Here is a 20,774-nt window from a genome sequence, read left to right on the forward strand (position 1 = left end):
TTTGTAAAATATTTTTAAATGTACATTATTTTACTTTTTTATTCTGTTTTTTCTTTTTTCTTAATGTCTATTGCATTAAATAAATATTCTTTATTTATCATTCCCGCTGTCTATCGTATTTAGAAGTAATACATTCTATATATATTCTTTTAAAGATGTCCTTAATATGAACACTTAAAGCCTAAGATTAATAAACATATCTACGACTTGCTCTTGAATAAAACAAGGACCCAGATCCTTTCATTTGATCACTTTACCCCCCCATCCACAGTACGTATATGTTATTACCAATAGCATTTTTGCTACATCTTGTATTTTATACTCCCCTATGAATATTATTATTATTATTTTTGTATGCTGTATAGCGGGGTCACATTTCATTCTTTTTCCATGTGAGTATTCCCTTATTGCAGTACTATTTGTTGAATTTTTGTTTGACTGATGTTTTTGTTTGTTTGCTAGCTTGTTTGTTTGGCAGGTGCATGGGCCAGGGATCAAACTCAGGTCTCATGCATGACAGGCGAGAATTCTACCACTGAACTACCCTTGCACCCCCGTATTTTTATCATTGTTTTGTATAATAAATGCTTGTTTAGATTTTCCCCATATATTTACCTTCTATTCTTTCCCTTAACTATTCTTTTTTGTACCTCATTCCTTCCTTTTTGTGTAATTTATTTAATTATGAAGTATATTCTTCAGTAGGGATTCTCAATTTTTGCCTCTCAAGTAACAGTTTAGAGAGAGAATTTTCAGTTGACAATGATTTGGAATTTATTATCCCATTGTTTTCTGATGTATATTGTTGCAATAGAAAAGTCTGCTTTAATCTAATTGTTAGTCTTTTGGGAAATCTTTTAATCTCTGGATACTTTTCAGATATCCTCATTATCTTTATCTAGTTGTGGTTTATTTATTTGTTTTTTCATTCTTCTTCTGAACTTCCTAAGAATGTGCTCATTTCAAAAGTCTTTGCATTTCCTAGAACTGCAACTTGGAAAGTATTTTCTCCAGATATATATTTGGCTTGTTCTCTCAATTGTTCACTTCTGTGCTCAAATTACTGCCTCAGAGAGGTCTTCCCTGACCCTAACTTCAAACTTCTTATCTCCTTGCCTGCTTTATTATTCTTCATAGAACTCATTTCTATTTGACATTATTAAATTTAGTATTTATTTGTTAACTATCTGTTTTAGTTTGCTAATGCTTCTGAAATGCAATATACCGGAAATGGACTGGCTTTTATAAAGGGGATTTATTTAGCTACAAATTTACAGTTCTTCAGAGAAAAGGTAGCTAGGTTTCCTCTGGTTTTCTCTGTCACATGGGAAGGCACATAGCGATGTCTGCTGGGCTTCCCTTTCAGCTTCTGGGTTCGAACAACTTTCCCAAGGGTGATTCCTTTCTGTATCTCCAAATGTCTGGGTCTAAGCTGCTGAGCTTTCTTCTGACCACTCTCTTAAGCCTTTAGCTAATTAAGTTAAATGTGACATTGCAGAGGGCACTCCCCTTAGCTGACTACAGATGCAATCAGTCATTAGGCAGATGAGGTGTTTTGGGGTATCTGTGTACATGGGCTACATATGGCTACCCCCCAAAATGTCTTAGTCCCAAGAGACTAGCACAACATAACATCAGATTAGAATTTCTGATTTCTAATTCTCAATTCATAGGAGAGAAGATCTGATGAATGTAGGTCCCTTGGTCCAGTTAGATATGGCCAGGTGGCAGGTCACAAACACTCATGGCCACAGAAATCTCACTCTGGTTGGGTGGAAGCTTTTAGAAAAGGGAGAGTTTGCATATTCTAGCACTCAAAAACTTTCTCATATTTTCTGTGAGGGTAAATTGAGGAAAATTGAAAACCATCATAGAAAAGCAAGTTATTATAGTGTTCACTGTCAGATGAAACACTATTATATAGAACCAATAAGATAAAATTATTTGATTCAAGACACCCTCAGCATTGGTTTACATTGTGCCAATAATATTTAAGATTTTTTATTTCTCTTGCTTTGTCTTCTTCCTACTCAATGTATTGTCTGTACTGCTAACATCTTAACCTCTTGTCCCTACTCCAACCCTCCCTCTCCTGAGCCTTAAATAATCTTTAAAGATTATCAGTTTAACTTTTCTTTTCTTGCTAAGATGTCCTGCTATTCTGTGTCTCAAGAAAATTGCCCAATCTTTGCTTATTAGGAAACATATTATTTTGTGTCACAGAAGCTTATAAATTTGTATTTTTTAATATATTAAAAACAGAGATGTATATTTTTAAGATTATTTTTATAAAATAATACATGCATGAATTAAAAAATTCAAACACAATGGATGGATAGAAAAATGAAAAAATGAAGCTGAACTACTGTCCCACAACTTAGTTTTCCCTCCAAGAATACTTTGTTGACCGCATTCCATTTTTACATCACAACATAGATACTTATATATATATGTGAGTGTACATGGAAAGCTGAAAAAGTTTCACAAATTTTACTTAACCTTGCTAGTACAAAGAAACCTGATATTCCCTTTTCTCCATCTTTTCTTTCTTCCTGTAATGTAAGTTACTATCTACTAAATTGATTTCACACTCATAGTTTAAAAAACACTCTCCAAAATGTAGCAACCTCAAACAATTTGCTTTTTAGTACTTCTGATGGCTACCTCCATAATTTAAAATAATAGAGATGTACTGCAAATTTTCGGTTCAACTCCTGACATTTTTATGGACTCCTTATTTTGAAAATGAGGTATTTAGTGCAATTATGTTACTCTTCATTTTTCTTCTTCTGGGCTGTGTTTGCAATTATTATTATATTACATTGAGTTTTGCCACTTTATTACTCTAAAGAATATATTTAACTTCTATTTCTTGATCCAACCACTTTAGAAAGTGTGTCCTAATTCCTCTTCTTATAAGAAAAATTTGCATCCTTTCACTTCCGTCCATTTTCCAACTTCCATTAGCTCTACTATTACTTTTACATTAACAGTATTTATAATATTTACTGTGCTAGTATAATGAAGTCTTTTGCATTTGGTCATTAAGTCCATTTTAGACTTCTTTGAGCATTACAATTTTAAATCTTATTCATTGCAGAATCAAGTGATATAAATGGACTTATAGAAAAGGAAACGTAAACTATGTTACTAAATCTACACTTACTGAAAGAGAATGTTCTAAGTGTCAGTATCAACTGGTTCCTTTTCTTATATGATTGCTCATTGTCACATTTTGGTCTCTCTTTCTCTGTAAGTCCAACTCTGTGAGTAAAATCATTACCTTCCCTTATGTGGGACATGACAACCAGAAGTGTGAGTCTCCCTGGCAACGTGGGACTTGACTCCCAGGGATGAGCCAGGCCCTGGCACGATGATATATCAATGCCTTCTTGAACAAAATGGGGAAAAGAAATGTAACAAAATAAAATTTCAGTGGCCAGGAGAGTTCAGATAGAGTCGAGAGGCTATTCTTAAGGCTTCTCTTATGCAAGAGAATGTAACTAGCAGTACAGCTAGCTATTGCTAATTGCCACGGTCTGCCAACCCCCAACCAACATCTTTCCTGTTAACCCTAAAAAACACCCAGGGCTCTATCTGAGATCCTACAAAAATTGTTTTTTTTTTTGTTAATTTTTTTTTGTATGCTGTATGGCTCATGCTTTTTCCATGTGAGTATCCCCTTATTGCAGCACCTTTTGTTGATTTTGTTTGTTTGTTTGGGAAGTGCATGGGCTGGGAATTGAACCCAGGTCTCCCACATGGCAGGCGAGAATTCCCTACAAAAGTTTTCTGCACTACGTTTACTTTTCAGAAACCTAAAACCTTCAGAGGGTTCCTAGACCAGGTAAGTCCTGAAACCCAGAGGTGCCAGTCTCCCCAAGAACATTAACCAGTTCTATCCCCCATCCCATATTGTTGACACCCCTTTCCAAAATGAAAAAAGTTAAAATGGTCATAACCCAAATATCCCTAAAAATTGGGAGAAGAATCAAAGGAAAGGAGGAATTATAACAGAAAGTTAGGATTTAACAAATAAGTATGGCCACTAAATCGTTATATTGATGCTTCTTTTTAGTCTCCAGTGTCTAGGAGAAGCTAGAAGGAAAACCTGAAATTGTGGAACTGTAACCCATACCAAACTTTCAATTTAACACTTGTTAAAATATACTTGGAAATTTATTGCTTTTTTGTATATATGTTATATTTTATAATAAAAAATGTTTAAAAATACTGTCACATTTTGTTTGTTTTTTCTTTGCACCGTGACTTATCCAACTTTTTGCCTTTTCCAAAGATTGTCATTGTCTTTCTTTGGTCTGGGTAGTAGGAGAACCATATGACACTCTATCATTAAGATTAATCAGGTCTTTAATCTTGCTATTTGATAAGGTGACTCCATTTTTTTCTTAAAGACGTTCTTCTGAGATCTTACTGACTTCTCATTTTATTAATTCTGATTTACCTTAGAGGCTTAAATAGCATTTGGGTGCTCCTGAGGTTTCTTTTTATTGTACTCCTAGAGCAGGTCCTATTACTGGAATCTCATGTTTCTTTCTCAGATTCTCCTTTCATTTTACTGGAACATTTCCTTCGACAACTTTTTTTCCTGAAAAGGTGCATAAGAGGTAAAAATTATGAAAAATTCTCTAATTTGTCCTCACTCTTGAATGTCTTGTCTGTCATTAGAATTCTAGGTTCACAATCATTTTCTCTCCAAACTTTGAAGCTACTGCTCTACTGTCTTCTGATAATCAGTGTTGCTGACAAGATGGTAACCGACAAACTTCAATTGTACTTGAATGCCCCTATCATTCTACTGCTCTTTGAAGGTAATTGACAACTTCTATTTGCCTGGCTCTCTCTTTCCTGTCCTCAGTTTAATTGAATGCTCATAATTAGCAATTTCTGATATTCTTCTCTGACTTTCCACACCACACCCTATATTGCTTCTAACTGTATGAATTTGCTTATTCTAATTATTTCATATCACTGAAATCATACAGCGCTTTCCTTTTGTGTCTGGCTTATGTCACTAAGCATGATGTCATCCATGCTTTGCATGTATCAGATACTTCATTCCCTTTTCTAATTTATGGCTGAATATTCCATTATCTGTATATACCACATTTTGTTTATCCATTCGTCTGTTGATGGACACAGATTGATTTCATCTTTGGGCAATAATGAATAATGCTGCTATGAAGATTGGTGTGCAGATATCCATTTGAGTACCTGCCTTCAATTCTTTTGAGTATATACCTAGAAATGGGATTACCAGTCATATGGTAATCTATACTTAACTTTCTGAGGAATCTCGAAACTGTCTTCCACAGTGGCTGCATCATTTTACATTCCCACCAACAATGGAGTGTTCCTATTTCTCCACATCTTAACACTTGCAATTTTCCATTTTTAAAAATAGTAGCCATCTTAGTGGTCTGAGATGGTATCGCATTATGGTTTTGATTTGCATTTCCCTAATGGCTAATATTGAGTATCTTTTCATGTGGTTTTTGGCCATTTGTACATTTTCTTTGAAGAAATGTCTACTCAAGTGCTTTGCCCATTTTTAAACTGGGTTGTTTGTCTTTTTTATTGTTGAGTTGTAAGATTTCTTTATATATTCTGGATATCAAACCTTATCAGATTTGTGGTTTCCTAATATTTTCTCCCACTGAGTACGCTTTATTTTCATCTTCTTGACAAAGTCCTTTGAAGCACAAAGTATTCAGTTTTAAGTAGGTCCCATTTGTCTATTTTTTTCTTTCATTGTTTGTGCTTTGGGTGTAAGGTTTAAGAAACAACCAGCCACAAGATATTGAAGATGCTTTCCTATATATTTTCTTCCAGGAGTTTTATGGTTTTGGATCTTATTCTTAGGTCTTTGATCCATTTTGAGGTGATTTTTTGTATATGGTGTGAGGTAGGGGCCAACCTTCATTCTTTTACACACAGTTATGCCATGTTTCTAGGACCATATATTGAAGAGTCTATTCCTTCCCAATTGATAGGACCTGTCACCCTTGGCAGTTGGTCATAAGTGCATCTATCGCCTTGTGTGATAGTTGGGTTTGGGTGTCAACTTGGCCAGGTGATGGTGCTGAGTTCTGTTGTTGTGGACTTGAATCATTAGCATGTGAAACTCATCTGTGGCTGGTTACATCTGCAGTCAGCTAAGGCGAGTGCCTTCCACAATGAGTGAGGTTTAATTTAATTAGCTGGAGGCTTAAACTTGAGAGGTCAGAAGAGAGCCCCACACAGCACAGCACAAGCAGCTCAGTATACCTCATCTCAGCACTCACAGCTCAGCCCAGATTTAGAAAGGAATCACTCTGGGGAAATTTCCTCCAGAAGCCAGGAGGAAAGGCCAGCAGACATCGCCCTGTGCCTTCCTGAGTAAGAGAGAATCTCAGATGAAAGTTAGCTGTCTTTCCTCTGAAGAAATATAAGTTTTTACCTAAATAAACCCCCTTTTATTAAAAGCCAATCCATCTCTGATGGTTGCATTTTGGCAACTTTGGTAGACTAAAACAGATTTGGTATTGGAGAAATGGAGTGCTGTTGTAGTTTGCAATACCAGACATGTTGGAAGAGTTTTTTGGGATGGATAAGGGAAAGATTTTTGAAGAACTGTGAGGAGTTTGATGGAGAAGGCCTAGAGTGCTTTGAAGAGACTGTTGGTGTCAGTGGAATCACTGCCAATCTAAACACAGGGGAACAGAAAAGGGACAAATTGTAATTTGCAGAGTGAGACTCTTGGAAGCTAGGGTCTGAAGCCAAGGCCAGGAGAGTGGACACACCCGTACATGAGGAGAGGGTGAATTTGCCCCAGGAGTAGAGGGTGGGCCTTCTGTTTCATTGCTCAGGAAGAGTTGTGCTACCCCAGGCATTGGAGAGTGTGGAGTACATAAACCAGGGATTGGGGGGAGCCTGGCTGCCATCCCATTGTTTTGGAGGAGTTGAGCATGTGCACCAGAGATGGCAGAGATTCCAGGTGCTTCCCTTAAGCTTGGAGAGGGTGCAGCTGAGAAAAAAATGGTCTACCCAATGTCCCCGAAGAGTGCAAACTCCATGCAGCATTTGGAGAGAGCAAGGCCACTGCGTAGGCCCTTGGAAAGGGTGGTACTGCCACCTTCTAGTGCCTCAAGGATAAATGACTCTCATACTTTGAAATCTAATAGCATTTGCCCTGCAGATTTCCAGAACTGCTTGGGTCTGGTGATCCCTGTGTTCCCTTTAATTTCTCTTTATGGCAGTGGGAATTGTATATTGGCAGTACATAATTTGTTCTGAGTCTTAGAGGTCCAGAGCCAGAAGAAAATTTTTTGCCTTAGAAAAGACCACGCCTGTAACTGACTTTGATGAGATTTTGTATTGTTTTTGACTTTGCATTGTATTTGTATTTTTACTGAAATTCTTTAAGGCTTTTGTGATATTGTGATGGAGTGAATGTATTCTATGTGTGGAAAAACATGTCTTTTTGGGGGCCCAGAGGGTGGAATGTGCCAGTTTGAAAACATTATGAAAATATTTTCAATACTTCAAAATATTATAAAAAGAAAAGTCATGTTTTAATCCTGAATCGATTTTGTGGAGGCAGCTGTTTCTTTTAATCCTGATTCAATAATGTAGGTGAGAATCTATGATTAGATTATCTCCGTGGAGATGTGGTACTCAATTAACATTTGATTTGATGGAAATGTGACTCCACCCATTCGAGGTGGGTATTGATTAGATTACCAGAATCCTTTAAAAGAGGAAACATTTTGGAGAGAGTCAGGAACAATAGAACCAACAGAACCTGGAGAAATGACAAAAGCTTCAGAGCCAACAGAATTTTCACAGCAGAGGTGACACAGGTACAGACATGTGGAGAACAGATATAAGGATGTTTGGAGATGCTTGGAGCCCAGCAAATATCACCATGAGATGTTAAGCAAGCCAGAATCTGGAGAGGCAGATGCCAGCCACCTGGCTACCCAACTGACAAAGGTGTTTCTGTCCCATGAACCTCCCTTGAATTAAGGTAGCCTCTTATTGATGCCTTCATTTGGACACTTTCATTTCCTCAGAATTGTAAACTTGTTACTTATTAAAACCCCCTTTTGTAAAAGCCATTCCAGTTCTGGTACATTGCATTCTGGCAGCTTGTAAACTAACACACCTTGGCCTATATAACTATGGCAGTACCATGCTGTTTTGATTACTGTGGCTTTAAATAAATTTTAAGATGGGGAACTGTGACTATTCTAACTTCATTCTTCTTTTACAAGATGTCTTTGGCTATAAGGGGCCCCTTACCTGTCCATATAAATTTGATGATTGGCATTTCCATTTCTGCAAAGAGGGATGTTGGGAGTTTCATTGGGATTGCATTCAATCTGTAGATCGCTTTGGATAGAATTGACATCATTAACAATATTTAGTCTTCTAATCCATTGACATGGAGTGTCTTTCCATTTATTTAGGTTTTCTTTGATTTCTTTTTTTGCAGTGTTTTATAGTTTTCTGTGTACATGTCCTTTACATTCTTGGTTAGATTTATTCCTAGATATTTGTTTATTTTAGTTGCTACTGTAAATGGAATTTTTTTCTTCAGATTATCCATTACTGGTATATAGAAACATACTGTATTTTGGGTGTTGAGCGTGTACCCTACCACTTTTTTGGAAATCATTTATTTGTTTGTGTTAGCTTTGCTGTGGATTTTTTCCTGGATGTTTTGAATTTAGGATCATGTCATCTGCAAATAGGAGGTGTTTTATTTCTTTCTTTCCAGTTCTGATCCCTTTTGTGAGGACCCACGGCCTGGGATTTCCCTCAATATTGAAAGCATTCCCCTTCATATTAAAAGCAGGTCATTGCACGTAGCTGCCTATATGCCCTTTCTCATGTTGAGGAATTTTCCTTCCATTCCTAATTTTCTTAATGTTTTTATCAAAAAGGGGTGCTGGATTTTGTCAAATGCCTTTTCTGCATCAATTGAGAGAACATGCATTTTTTTCCCCTTTGTTCTTTTAAGATGGTATATATCATTTTAATTGATTTTCCTATGTTGAATCTTCCTTCCATACCTGGGATAAATCCCACTTGATCATGTGCTGTTGGATTTGGCTAGATAATATTTTGTTGAATATTTTTGCATCCATATTCATAAGAGATAAGAGTCTATAATTTTCTTTTCTTGTGATTTCTTTGTCTGAGGTATGAGGGTGATGTTGGCCTCATAGAATGTGTTAGAGTATTCCTTCCTCTTCAATTTTTTTTGAAGAATTTGAGCAGGATTGGTGATAACCCTTACCCCTCCCTCTTGTTGACCATTAGTATTTTCATTACTCAATTTCTTTTACCCTTTGTCCCCCCCCATTATTTATTTATTTTTATCTATTTTTTTTTTTACCCATCTGTCCATACCCTGGATAAAAGGAGCATCAGACACAAGGTTTTCACAATCACATAGTCACCTTGTGTTCTTGTTTACTAGCTGCCAGAATGCAATATAGCAGAACTGAATGACTTTTTTAAAGGGGGGAATTTAATAAGTTGCTAATGTACAGTTCTAAGGCCAAGAAAATGTCCCAATTAAAGCAAGTCTATAAAAATGTCCAAATTAAGGCACCAACAAGAGATTACCTTCACTCAAGAGAGGCCAATGAAGTTCAGGGTTTCTCTCTCAACTGGAAAGGCACACGGTGAACATGGTGATGTTTGCTAGCTTTCTCTCCAGGCTTCTTGTTTCCTAAAACTCTTCTGGGGGTGTATTCCTTCTTCATCTCCAGTGATCTCTGATTGCCTGGGCTCTGGCTCTTGTCATTCTTGTCACCCTGCTATGGCTCCATTCTCTCAGAATTTAATCATTCTGAAGTTTTCTCCAAAATGCTTCCTCTTTCAAAGGATTCCAGTAAACTAATCAAGACCCATGTGGAATAGGCAGAGCCACACTGCCCGGAGATATTCCATTCAAGTTTCAAGCATGCTGTGGTGAATAGGGTTTAAAGGAAATGGCTGCCTCCACAAATGGATTAGTATTAAAACATGGCTTTTCAAGGGGTATAATCCTTTTAAACCAGCACACCCTGTAAAAGTTATATCTTTATACAGTTGTCTTCAAGAATCAAGGTTATTGGAACACAGCTCAATAGTTTCAGGTACTTCCCTCCACCTATTCCAATATACTGTAAACCAAAAAGGGATACCTATATAATGCATAAAAATAGCTTCCAGGATAACTTCTCAACTCCAAAATCTCTCAGCCATTGAAACTTAATTTTGTCTCATTTCTCTCTTCCCTCTTTTCCTATCCATTATTGAAAGTGGTATATTGAAGTCTCCTATTATTAATGTAAAACTGTCTGTCTCCCTTCAAACAGGTCAGCATTTTTTCATCTATTTTGGCTTGTGCTGTTAAGTGCATATGTATTTATAATTATTAAGTCCTCTGGTTGAATTGACCCCTTTATAAGTATAGGAATATTGAATACCCTTCTTTGTCCTTCATAACAGTTTTTCACTTAAGGCCTATTTTATCTGATATTTATATAGCTACTCCAGATCTCTTTTGGCTACTACTTACATGGCATATTTTTTCCAATCTTTCACCTTCAACAAGCTTACGTCTTTGGATTTAAGGTGAGTCTCTTATAAATTGCATATAGTTGTGTCATGCTTTTTTATCCCTTCTGCCAAAGTCTGATTTTTTGACTGGAGAGTTTAATCCATTTATATTTAAAGTAACTACTGATAATGCAGGACCTTCTTCTGTCACTTTGCTATTTCTCCTTGTAATTCTTTTACCTTTTTTTTAAACCTTTAATTCTTCCATTAACACCTACTTTCACAGTTATTTGATTTTTTGTATTATACTATTTTGAATCCCTTCTTATTTTATAAAAATATATTTTTCATGTATTTTATCTATGGTAACCATGGGGTTAAATTTAACATCCTAAATATATAATAACATTTGATTTGATACCAACTTAACTTTAATAGCATACACCTGTATTGTTTTTGGTACCCCCCTCTATCCCCTCACCTTTTTTCTGTATTTGTTGCAAATCATATATTCAAACATTGCATGTCCAAAAGCATGGATTTATCATTATTTTTATGAATTTGCACCTTTGTACCTGCAAGAAGCAAGTTTACTTACCAAAAATACAATAAAATAGTACTGGCATGTAAAATAATGGTTATTTTACTAAAAGTCTTTAGTGTTTTAGTCTACTTTGATTCACTGTATAACGTCCTTTCCTTTCAGTCTGAAGAACTCCCTTTAGCATTGCTTGTAGTGCACATCTAGTGATAATAAACTCTCTCAGCTTTTGTCCGTCTGGGAATATCTTACTTACCCCTTCCATTTTTGAAAGAATGTTTCACTGGATATGAAATTGTTGGTTGGCAATTGTTTTCTTTCAGTACTTGAAATATTTTGTCCCATTGCCTTCATACCTTTTTTTTTCTCGGCAAGGGCAGACATGAAGAATCTTACGTGGGTCTCCAGCATGGCAGGAGAGAACTCTGTCTGCTGAGCCACCATTGCTTTTGATGAGAAATTGACACAATCCCACTGGGACTTCCTTGGATACAATATGTTGATTTTCTCTTGTAGCTCTCCGAACTCTCTCCTTGTCCTTTGCATTCTATCTACAGTTTGACTACCATGTGTTTGAGCCTACTTCACTTCAGGTTTATCCTGTTTGTTGTTTGGGGGGCTTCTTGGATATTGTGTATTCACATTTTCTGCCAAGTTTGGGAAGTTTTCTGTCATTATTATTTGTAATATTCCTTCTGCTTCTTTCTCTCCTTCCTCTTCCTCTGGGACTCCCATTTTGCATATATTGGTAATGATGTCCCACAGGTATGTTGGGGCTATTTTTGCTTTTCTAATTCTTTTTTCTTTCTGCTCCTCAGCCTAAATCATTTCAATTGTCTTGCCTTTGAGTTCACTGATTCTTCCGACAGCTCCAATCTGCTGTTGGAGCCCTCCTGGGAATTTTTTTCATTTCCATTATTATGGTCTTCAACTCCAGTAGTTTGGTTTGGTTATTTTAAAAATAGTTATTTCTTGCATTCGATTCCCAGTGCCTGCACATGCAAAAAAAAAAAAAGTTCTTTCTCTGTACTGAGATTCTCACATTGTACATTCATTGTTTTCCTGATAACCTTTAGTTCTTTCTCTGCATTTTCCTTCATCTCCTTGAGTATACTGCAGATAATTTTTTAAAACCTCTGTCCAATATGTCCACAGTGTAATCTTCTTTATTGACATTTTCTGAAGTTTTATTCTCTTTCTTTGGATAGCCCTACTTCTTTATTTTTCTTGTAACCTGTTGAGGTACATGTACATTTTAATATTTTAAAATGTAAAATATTTTACATTTTAATATTTTAAAATGTAACTCTGGGATTGAGTGCCTGAGCTATCTGTTTCTTGCATTTGTAGCCAGCTGCTGATATGACAGAGTTTTTCTTGGACATCAGGAGCTAGCAAAACCAAAGAAACCAATACAAAAAAACAGCTTTCACAGCCTTTGCAAATTGGCTTTGCATTGGGTAGTGCTATCCTTCAGAGTTCTGCCCTCCTATCAAGAAGGTCAGCCCAAGGTGACCTTTACATTCTTAAAGTGTAGGGTTCTCCCTTTTTTATCTTAGCCTGTCTTGGGTTTGTGTTAGCTAGTGGCCTTAGAGGTCACCTGTTTGCAGGAATTTGAATGCTAACTCTACATTCCAGGAAACAGACCTTCTCCCATTCCTCAGTGCTCCACTGCAGGACTTAAAGTCCCAGGCTGCCTGATTGAACTGTCCTTACCCTCCTTTGTTTTAGCTGGCCCAAGCTGCTTTTGCCTGGAGGGCAAATTCTTTGGGGAGTTGGGGAAGAGGGAGCCAGCAAATAGTTTCCTGTGTCAGTCTCATCAGGAAGGACGCCAGGAGCCCACGAAGGAAGTACGGGCCAGCTCCACATTGCCCGGGAAAGGTGGTGAGGGAGGGACCAGCAAGGATGAGAGGAGCTTCTCCTACAGCTCTTTGAAGCTCTGATTTCTTGATTAGGCACTTGCCTGGTACATGCAGTACTGTTTTCGGTAATTTTGAGCAAGGGCACTGTCTTAAGACTCCTTTGCTGATTTTGTCTGGGGCAGGTTAGAACAATGGCTGTCCGCACACCTGGGCCTCTGGCCATCTGAAGTAGCTGATCAAAGGCCCCAGGTTCTGGGGAAACCAGGTCTTCATATCCCACCCTAGCACCAGAAAACTCCACTAGAGCTATGGTCGAGGACCTTATTGGTGCCTGCCGTGATATTAGGGGATAGACGATGGCAGCAGCTGCATGGAGAATGAAATTTATCCATATTTACTGCAATTTATCAGCTTCTTCCTCCTGTTCTTCTCTAGATGCTATACAGTGCTCTAGTAGACTCTGGAGTTTCAATATAGTTGATTCAGACAGTTCTTGCCTGTTTAATAGTTGTTTTTCTGGAGGGACTGATTCCTGGAACTTCCTACTCTGCCATCTTCCCACAACCCTCTCTTCTGTACTCTTTTGTTTTCTTCTGTGAAATAGCTATTTATTAAACAGCAAAACAGAATTGCAACACAATTTTCAAACATTTGTAAATTAGGTCACAAAAGGGATGCAAATTGTTTTCAATATGACCATTATATATTCATACAGCTAAAGTCATTTACTGACTCTTACTTGCACCAGTGCAAACATAAAGTTATTATTCCATGATTAAAATTGGGCCAGATCTAAAACCACAAGCAATATTGGTGGATCTCTCTTCCTCTTATAACTAACATTTTAACATTACTTCTGATAAATTCCCTTTCTAAGTGGATTCGACAACTGAATTTTTAAAAATCGTTTAGTAAAAGGATGCTCAAAACTCTACAAACCAAGTAGTTGGATTTACAGAAAATTCAAGAACTAGTGAGATAAAATACTGACAAAGACTGTCAGTTAGTGCATATGTAAAACCCTCCTTTTTTATTCATGATTCTGATTCTAATATACTCTTTAGGGTTTTTACAAACTTGTTGTTCTGGACACCATAAATAAATCGTAAGAGACCAAACTCTCTGTAACTATTCTCTTCCAGATATGGCTTACATATTTAGTAGGACTTCATCTATTTTCGTATATATTCTCCAAAAGATCTAATCTATGCCAGGGGTGATGCAGATCTGGATTGAAAATATTTGGCATTGGTTACTGTTGATCAATTACTTTTTCCATTCTATATCTGTATTTCCTGAGGTTTTCTAGTTTAAACACACACACAACACACAACTGGGACTCATCTTTTCAGATACCAAGCAGGTCATTTTGTGCAGAATGAAATTTTGAACAAATCTTACTAATTTGAAAATTCAGTTTCAAAGAACAATTGTCATTTTCATAGCCTCTGTTTTCAATTTATCAAAAAGAAACTAACAGTCCTATCTTGTTATTAAATATAACAAATGACAGGCCCTAGCGGAGAAACTATCTTATTTTGGTTAAGTTCAACAACGAATTCAGGTTATTTTCATAACTATTAAAATTACTTTTACAAATGTGGAACCAACTATTTTTTTCCTCAGGGGAAGGGAAATGCGAAAGGAGGAGGCAAATGGAAAAGAGGCCCAAGATGCTGGGCAGGGTGCATAAAATTGGACATTCAGTACATGATTTTGGTCACTTTTCTATATGTGTTTTAGTTTGCTAGCTGCTGGCAAGCGATATATCGGAAATGGAATGGCTTTTAAAAAGGAAATTTACTATAAGCCCATAGTTCTAAGGCCATTAAAATGTCCAAATTAAGGCAAGTCTATAAAAATACCCAAATTAAGGCATCCAGGGAAAGATACTTTGGTTCAAGAAGGCCGATGATTCAGGGTTTCTCTCAGCTGAAAAGGCACATGATGACATCTGCTAACTTTCTCTTGATACTTCTTCAGCGCCTTCCCCAGGGCTCTGTCATTCTGATGGTTCTAAAGCTTTTTCCAAAATGATCCCCTCTTAAAGGACCCCTCTTAAAGTAAGCAATCCCACCTTGTATGGGTGGAGATACATCTCCATGGAAACCATCTAATCAAAAGTTACCACCTACAACTGGGTGGGTCACATCTCCATGGAAACAATCCAAAAGATCCCACCCAGCAATACTGAATGAGGACTAAAGGACATGGCTTTTCTGGAGTGCATCATTGCTTCAAACCAGCGCAACGTGGGAATTATTTTCTTGCATCATCTTTTACTGACCCCATATAAAAGATAGTGCTAAACTTATAAATCAAAGCAAATTTACTAAAACTACTCACTTTCAGGTTTTCATAAATATGTGCAATTCTAATTGCTGAGAGAGCTTCAAGTATGTTTTAGAGTTCCAAGGCCTGATTAATATGTCATGTTTTCTCCTCCAGTTCCACCTGGTTTTCAGCATCCATGTCAGCATTCATCAACTTGGATAACACATTTTAGGTCTCTGATGCAAAGCCCTTGATGGATGGTCTGCTGCTTGAGGCACTGGGATAGGGGAGGGGGTCAGGAAGGCCCCTCCGGTCTGGGCACTTGGACCAAAAGACATGGCAGCTCCGCCTTCTCCCTCTTTGCAGTCTTTAAAGTGTAAATCCAGTCATGTCAATCCACTGCCAAAATGATCGATTCACTTTCAGCGGCATCTAGGATGAAATCTAAAGCCTGGTTAGCCAGTCCTGCATATCTGATTTCCTCTTTCTTCTCCAAACTCATTTCTTGTCTTTCATCACTCTCCACTCATTTCTTCACTCCTGCCTCCTGCAAGCCCCTAAAATATTCAATGTTCTTTCCTCTTCAGAACTTGTGTATTTGGTATTTCTTCTGTCTGGTGTACTTTCTCCACGCATCTTCACATGGCCGACTCCTGTTCAGGCTTTAGCTTAAATGTTCAAGGCTTCTATGCCACCCCTCCCAGGTCTTCTGTGTGAACTAGAAAAAGGCAGCTTTCTGGTGAGCGCCGTGTGGCCTGGATTTCAGCCCTTACAGGTAGCCCTGCAACTGCCACCTCCTCAGAGAGACCGTTCTGGACCCGCCCAAATGTATTGACACTCCAGGTTATTCTAGTCACCACACTGCTTATTTCCTCTGTGGCTTTTTATTCACTCTGCAATTATTTAACTAATTATTTTATTTACTTTATAGTTTGTCACCCTGACTGAGCATGCACACACTCTTTCACCAACAGGACTTGTTTTGAAATGCCCCTGTTTGTGAACTGAACGTAAATTTGTAAGTTGTTTATTTGCCATCCAAAATACATTTACTATAGAAATAATGGAAAAACTCTAATATCATACATGTATGTAGCACTCACATTTGTTTTGAGCATCTATTATGTGCCAAGCACTGCAATAAGCTCTGAATATATGGATAAACATGGTCTCTGCTCTCAAAGAACATATAGTCTTTGGCGGGGAAATAGATATTTATTTAATAAGTAATAGCAATGAATCAAATAATAACAATGTTCTAGTTTGCTAGCTGCCGGAATGCAACACACCAGAGACGGATTGGCTTTTAATAAAACGGAATTTATTTTGTTGGTTCTTCAGAGAAAAGGCAGCTAACTTTCCACTGAGGTTCTTTCTTACATGGAAGGCACAGGATGGTCTCTGCTGGTCTTCTCTCCAGGCCCCTGGGTTCCAACAACTTTCCCCAGGGTGATTTCTTTCTGCATCTCCAAAGGCCTGGACTGAGCTGCAAGTACTGAGATGAGGAATGCCGAGCTGCTTAGGCTGTGCAACATTGCGTTCTCTCATTTAAGCACCAGCCAATTAAGTCAAACGTCACTCATTGCAGCAGACACGCCTCCTAGCTGACTGCAGATGTAATTAGCAACAGATGAGGTTCATGTACCATTGGCTTGTATCCGCAGCAACAGAACTAGGTATGCTCACCTGGCCAAATTGACAACTGAATCTAACTAACACAAACAATAACTTGAATTATTGTTATGGCAAGGAAATACAAGAAGCTAACATTAGTTGGGCTAGTCTCTGTGCCGATAGAAATGAGATGATGAAGATTTTTATATTAACTCTGTAAGAGGCAAAGCAGATTATATGTTATCATTGTCATTTTTAGGTGTGGAATTTATCCAAATACTTTATCTGGGAATTTATCAGAGGTTATCTAGGTTGTAAGTGGCAGACGTCAAAATAAAAACAGGCCTATTTTCCAAATCTCATTGTTTTCTAATATACCCTACTGCTTCCCTAGAAACCAATATTGTTTTTTAAAAAAAAAAACACAGCACCACAATTAGGTGTAAAACATATTTCAGACTTTGACATGGGTTACAATTTCACAATTTCGGTAGTAAAAAACAATTTTAGGTTTTTACTTCTAGCTGCTCTAAAATACTGGAACTAAAAGAGATATTAATTTAATGATTCAGCATTCATATTCATTTGTTAAGTCCTATCTCCTATGTATAATTCCACCATCAGCTTTGATCTTTCCATACCTTTCTTTGGGGTTGTTTGGGCTAGGGCAAGTCTACATTTTTGCTATTGGAAGGGTCTGTCACTAATATGGGGTAGGGAGATGGAACTATCTGATGTTGTAGAGAGGCTGGGCTAGGTTTCAGGACTTATCTGGCCCAGAGACCCATCTGAAGGTTGTAGATTTCTGGAAAGTTACTCTGGTAACTGGAACCCTTGTGGAATCTTATAAATTGCCCTAGGTGTTCTTTAGGATTGGCTGGAATTGTCCTTGTTGGGGGTTGGCAGGTTATGATAGGTAGCAAGGACTACCTGAGGCTTGAGTAAGAACAACCTCCAGAGTAGCCTCTTGACTCTATTTGAACTCTCTCTGCCACTGATACTTTATTAATTACACTTCTTTTCCCCCTTTTGGTCAGGATGGAGTTGTTGATCCCATAGTGCCAGGTCTGGATTCATCCCTGGGAGTCATCTCCCACATTGCCAGGGAGACTTTCACCCCTGTCACCCCTGGATGTCCCAATACTGTTTTAATATGAGTACTCAAAACAGGAAAACACAATAAATTAAAACAAACAAACAAAACCCTTAGATGATGGTATATACTTTGTAGGGATTCTTTTGAAGGGACTTCTGAGTGTGTTTTCAGCTTTAAAAATTGATTATGTGGTATATAGCATGCCTGAATTAGAACACCTCTTTATACAATGAGGACTTTTGTTTATCCCCTAAATCTCTCTGAACACTAGAATCTAAACTATTGTCATTTGGGTTCACGAGGTGGAGAAAAAGCCATTTTAAAAATAATACCTGAAGGGGTGCTTTAACTCCATGACTTTTTAAAGACAACAAAAAGCATTAAACCAATGACTAAACCCAACTTTTGCCATACAATGAACTAAAAAATAGCCAGTTTACTAAACAATGAACTTAATCAGAAATGTACATGTATTGGCCTCAACTTACTTTTGAAGTAAGCAAAGATATGAATTATGAATAAATATATGAACATGCATAAATATATACCAAAACAATTATACATAATTATTATATATAAATATATATACATATATTAAATATATATACAAATATATATATATACACATAGACACACACATAAAGTTCAAGTAATTATCAGGGTGACTTCAATATTAAGTTTTTTCACTAGGAAACTGGTAACACTTTAAGCCTAGTGTGCCTTTCAGGAAAGTTTTGGTCTATTTTTTTTCCTTCCATTACCCTTTTATTCCATCTGTGGCTTTATCTGGTCTCCATCCCATGCTGATCTGTGTTAGAAAGGCTTACATATCAAATAGCCGAAAGTCTCTGAATCTGTCTGTAATGCTCTGAGTCCAGACACTAGTCTTCAGTAAAGTTATTTCCATTATTCAAATGATCTGTTCTAAATTTGTTACTGTACAGATCCAGGCAGAGCTAAAACTTCAGTAGGTTTGCCCACTCTGACCTCTAATGTTTTCTTGACAAAACTCTGGTTGAATGTTACTGATAATTAAGAATGGCCTCTTTCTACCAGCACTGCTGTCAGCTCCAAATTCTTATTTTCTCGATGTGCTGCCCAGCAGAGATAGGAGAAATACCAGACTTTTCCAATTGTGTGCTTCAAATGGCTTATACATGTGAAGCGTGATGCTGATCTTTTCAGATCTCAGGACAGGCAGTTGGGTACCCTGGGCTGGTGGTCTCCAGCGGCCAGCAGCCTTTATCAGAGCTCCTTGGAGGCCAAGATGAGCAGAGCCTCCGCATGTGGAGCATTTGATGAGCGACATTGAGCAGCTCCACAGGCCCACGACTCAAGGTTGATGGCAGTCTGCTCGGCAGCTGACTGCTGAAGAATATATCCAGATGGTGGAATATCTCCTCAGCTGTGCTCAGCACATCACAGCCAGCTTGGAGCTCCTGGTAGGTGCAGTTCTGGAGGCTCTGAAACTCTGACTTCACACACATCAGATACTTCTGACTGTTCACAGTTGATGTGTCCCTTTAATAGCATCCAAAACAGTTCATGTAAGATAATGCAACAGTGCAGTTAATTTTAATTTGTGTGTTTTACAAATTAAGCCTTCATCACTATTTAAAAATTCTTGCCGAGAAATGGTTCAATTAAATTCAAAATACGTTTGCCTTATGAAATGCCATCACTGTCTTTGTCAATAAAAGGGGAAGAGCTGTTAGATTCTTTAAATATACTTTTAACCATTATACATCGTTGAAAAGTTGAAAAGAAATAATTCTTGAAAAAACTGTCACCTATTTGTGCAAGTTTCTTATGAATGGGGAATGTATTAGTTTCTTATGGTTGCTGTAACAAATTACTACAAACTCAGTGGCCTATAACAAGACACATTTATTGCCTTACAGTTCTAGGGGCCAGAAGTCTGTAAGGGTTTTCTCTGGGCTGAAACTGAGCTGTCTGGAGGTTCTCGGGGAGAATCCAATTCCCTGCTTTTTCCAGTCTCTGGGGCATCTCCCCCTTGGCCACTCTTCACATCACCTTATCTCCCTCTGCTTTCATCATCACAGTCTCCTTCCTCTTCTGTCTTCAAATTTTCCTCTGCCTCCTTCTTATAAGGACAGTTGATGAATTATGAAAGTTGGTGTGTTTAGATGGACTATTTGTAAGAGGCTGTGTCTACATGAGTGTGGTATGGGATTGGACATTTTCTCTGATTGGGGAACACTTCCTTTTTACATAGAGAAGGTCTGCTGTTGCATCTTTGGAGTAGGGTGTTCTAGTTTGCTAGCTGCCAGAATGCAATATACCAGAAATGGAATGGCTTTTAAAAAGGGAAATTTAATAAGTTGCTAGTTTATAGTTCTAAGGCCAAGAAAATGTCCCAATTACAACAAGTCTATAGAAATGTCCAATCAAAGGCATCCAGGGAAAGATACCTTGGTTTAAGAAGGCTGATGAAGTTCAGGGTTTCTCTCTCAAGTGAGAAGGCACATGGCAAACGCAGTCACAATTTCTCTCTTGGCTGGAAGGGCACATGGCAAGCAAGGCATCATCTGCTAGCTTTTTCTCTCCTGGCCTCCTGCTTCATGAAGCTCCCCGGGAGGCGTTTTCCTTCTTCATCTCTGAAGGTCGCTGGCTAGTGGGCTCTCTGCTTCTTGTGGCTATGTCATTCTTCTCTGGCTCTCTCTGAATCTCTTTTTCTCCAAAGTATTTCCTCTTTTATAGGACTTCAGAAACTAATCAAGACCTACCCAAATGGGTGGAGATGTATCGTCACCTAATCCAATTTAACAACTACTCTTGATTTGGTTACATCTCCAGGGAGATGATCTAA

The 20,774-nt window shown here is 37.7% G+C and overlaps 1 long non-coding RNA gene across 2 annotated transcripts in view; it reads left to right on the top strand.

Annotated features, from left to right (window-relative positions):
- Window positions 1-4,758, top strand: part of LOC143661567 (uncharacterized) — a 100,433-nt gene extending 95,675 nt beyond the window's left edge. For both annotated transcript variants that reach the window (XR_013164694.1, XR_013164693.1), the window contains exon 5: window positions 4,690-4,758. This is a non-coding gene — a long non-coding RNA (uncharacterized LOC143661567). The remainder of the gene's footprint in view (window positions 1-4,689) is intronic.
- The last annotated feature ends 16,016 nt before the right edge of the window (window positions 4,759-20,774 follow it).

The sequence above is a fragment of the Tamandua tetradactyla genome, chromosome 17, assembly GCF_023851605.1.
Source record: "Tamandua tetradactyla isolate mTamTet1 chromosome 17, mTamTet1.pri, whole genome shotgun sequence".
NCBI classification, from domain to species: domain Eukaryota; kingdom Metazoa; phylum Chordata; class Mammalia; order Pilosa; family Myrmecophagidae; genus Tamandua; species Tamandua tetradactyla.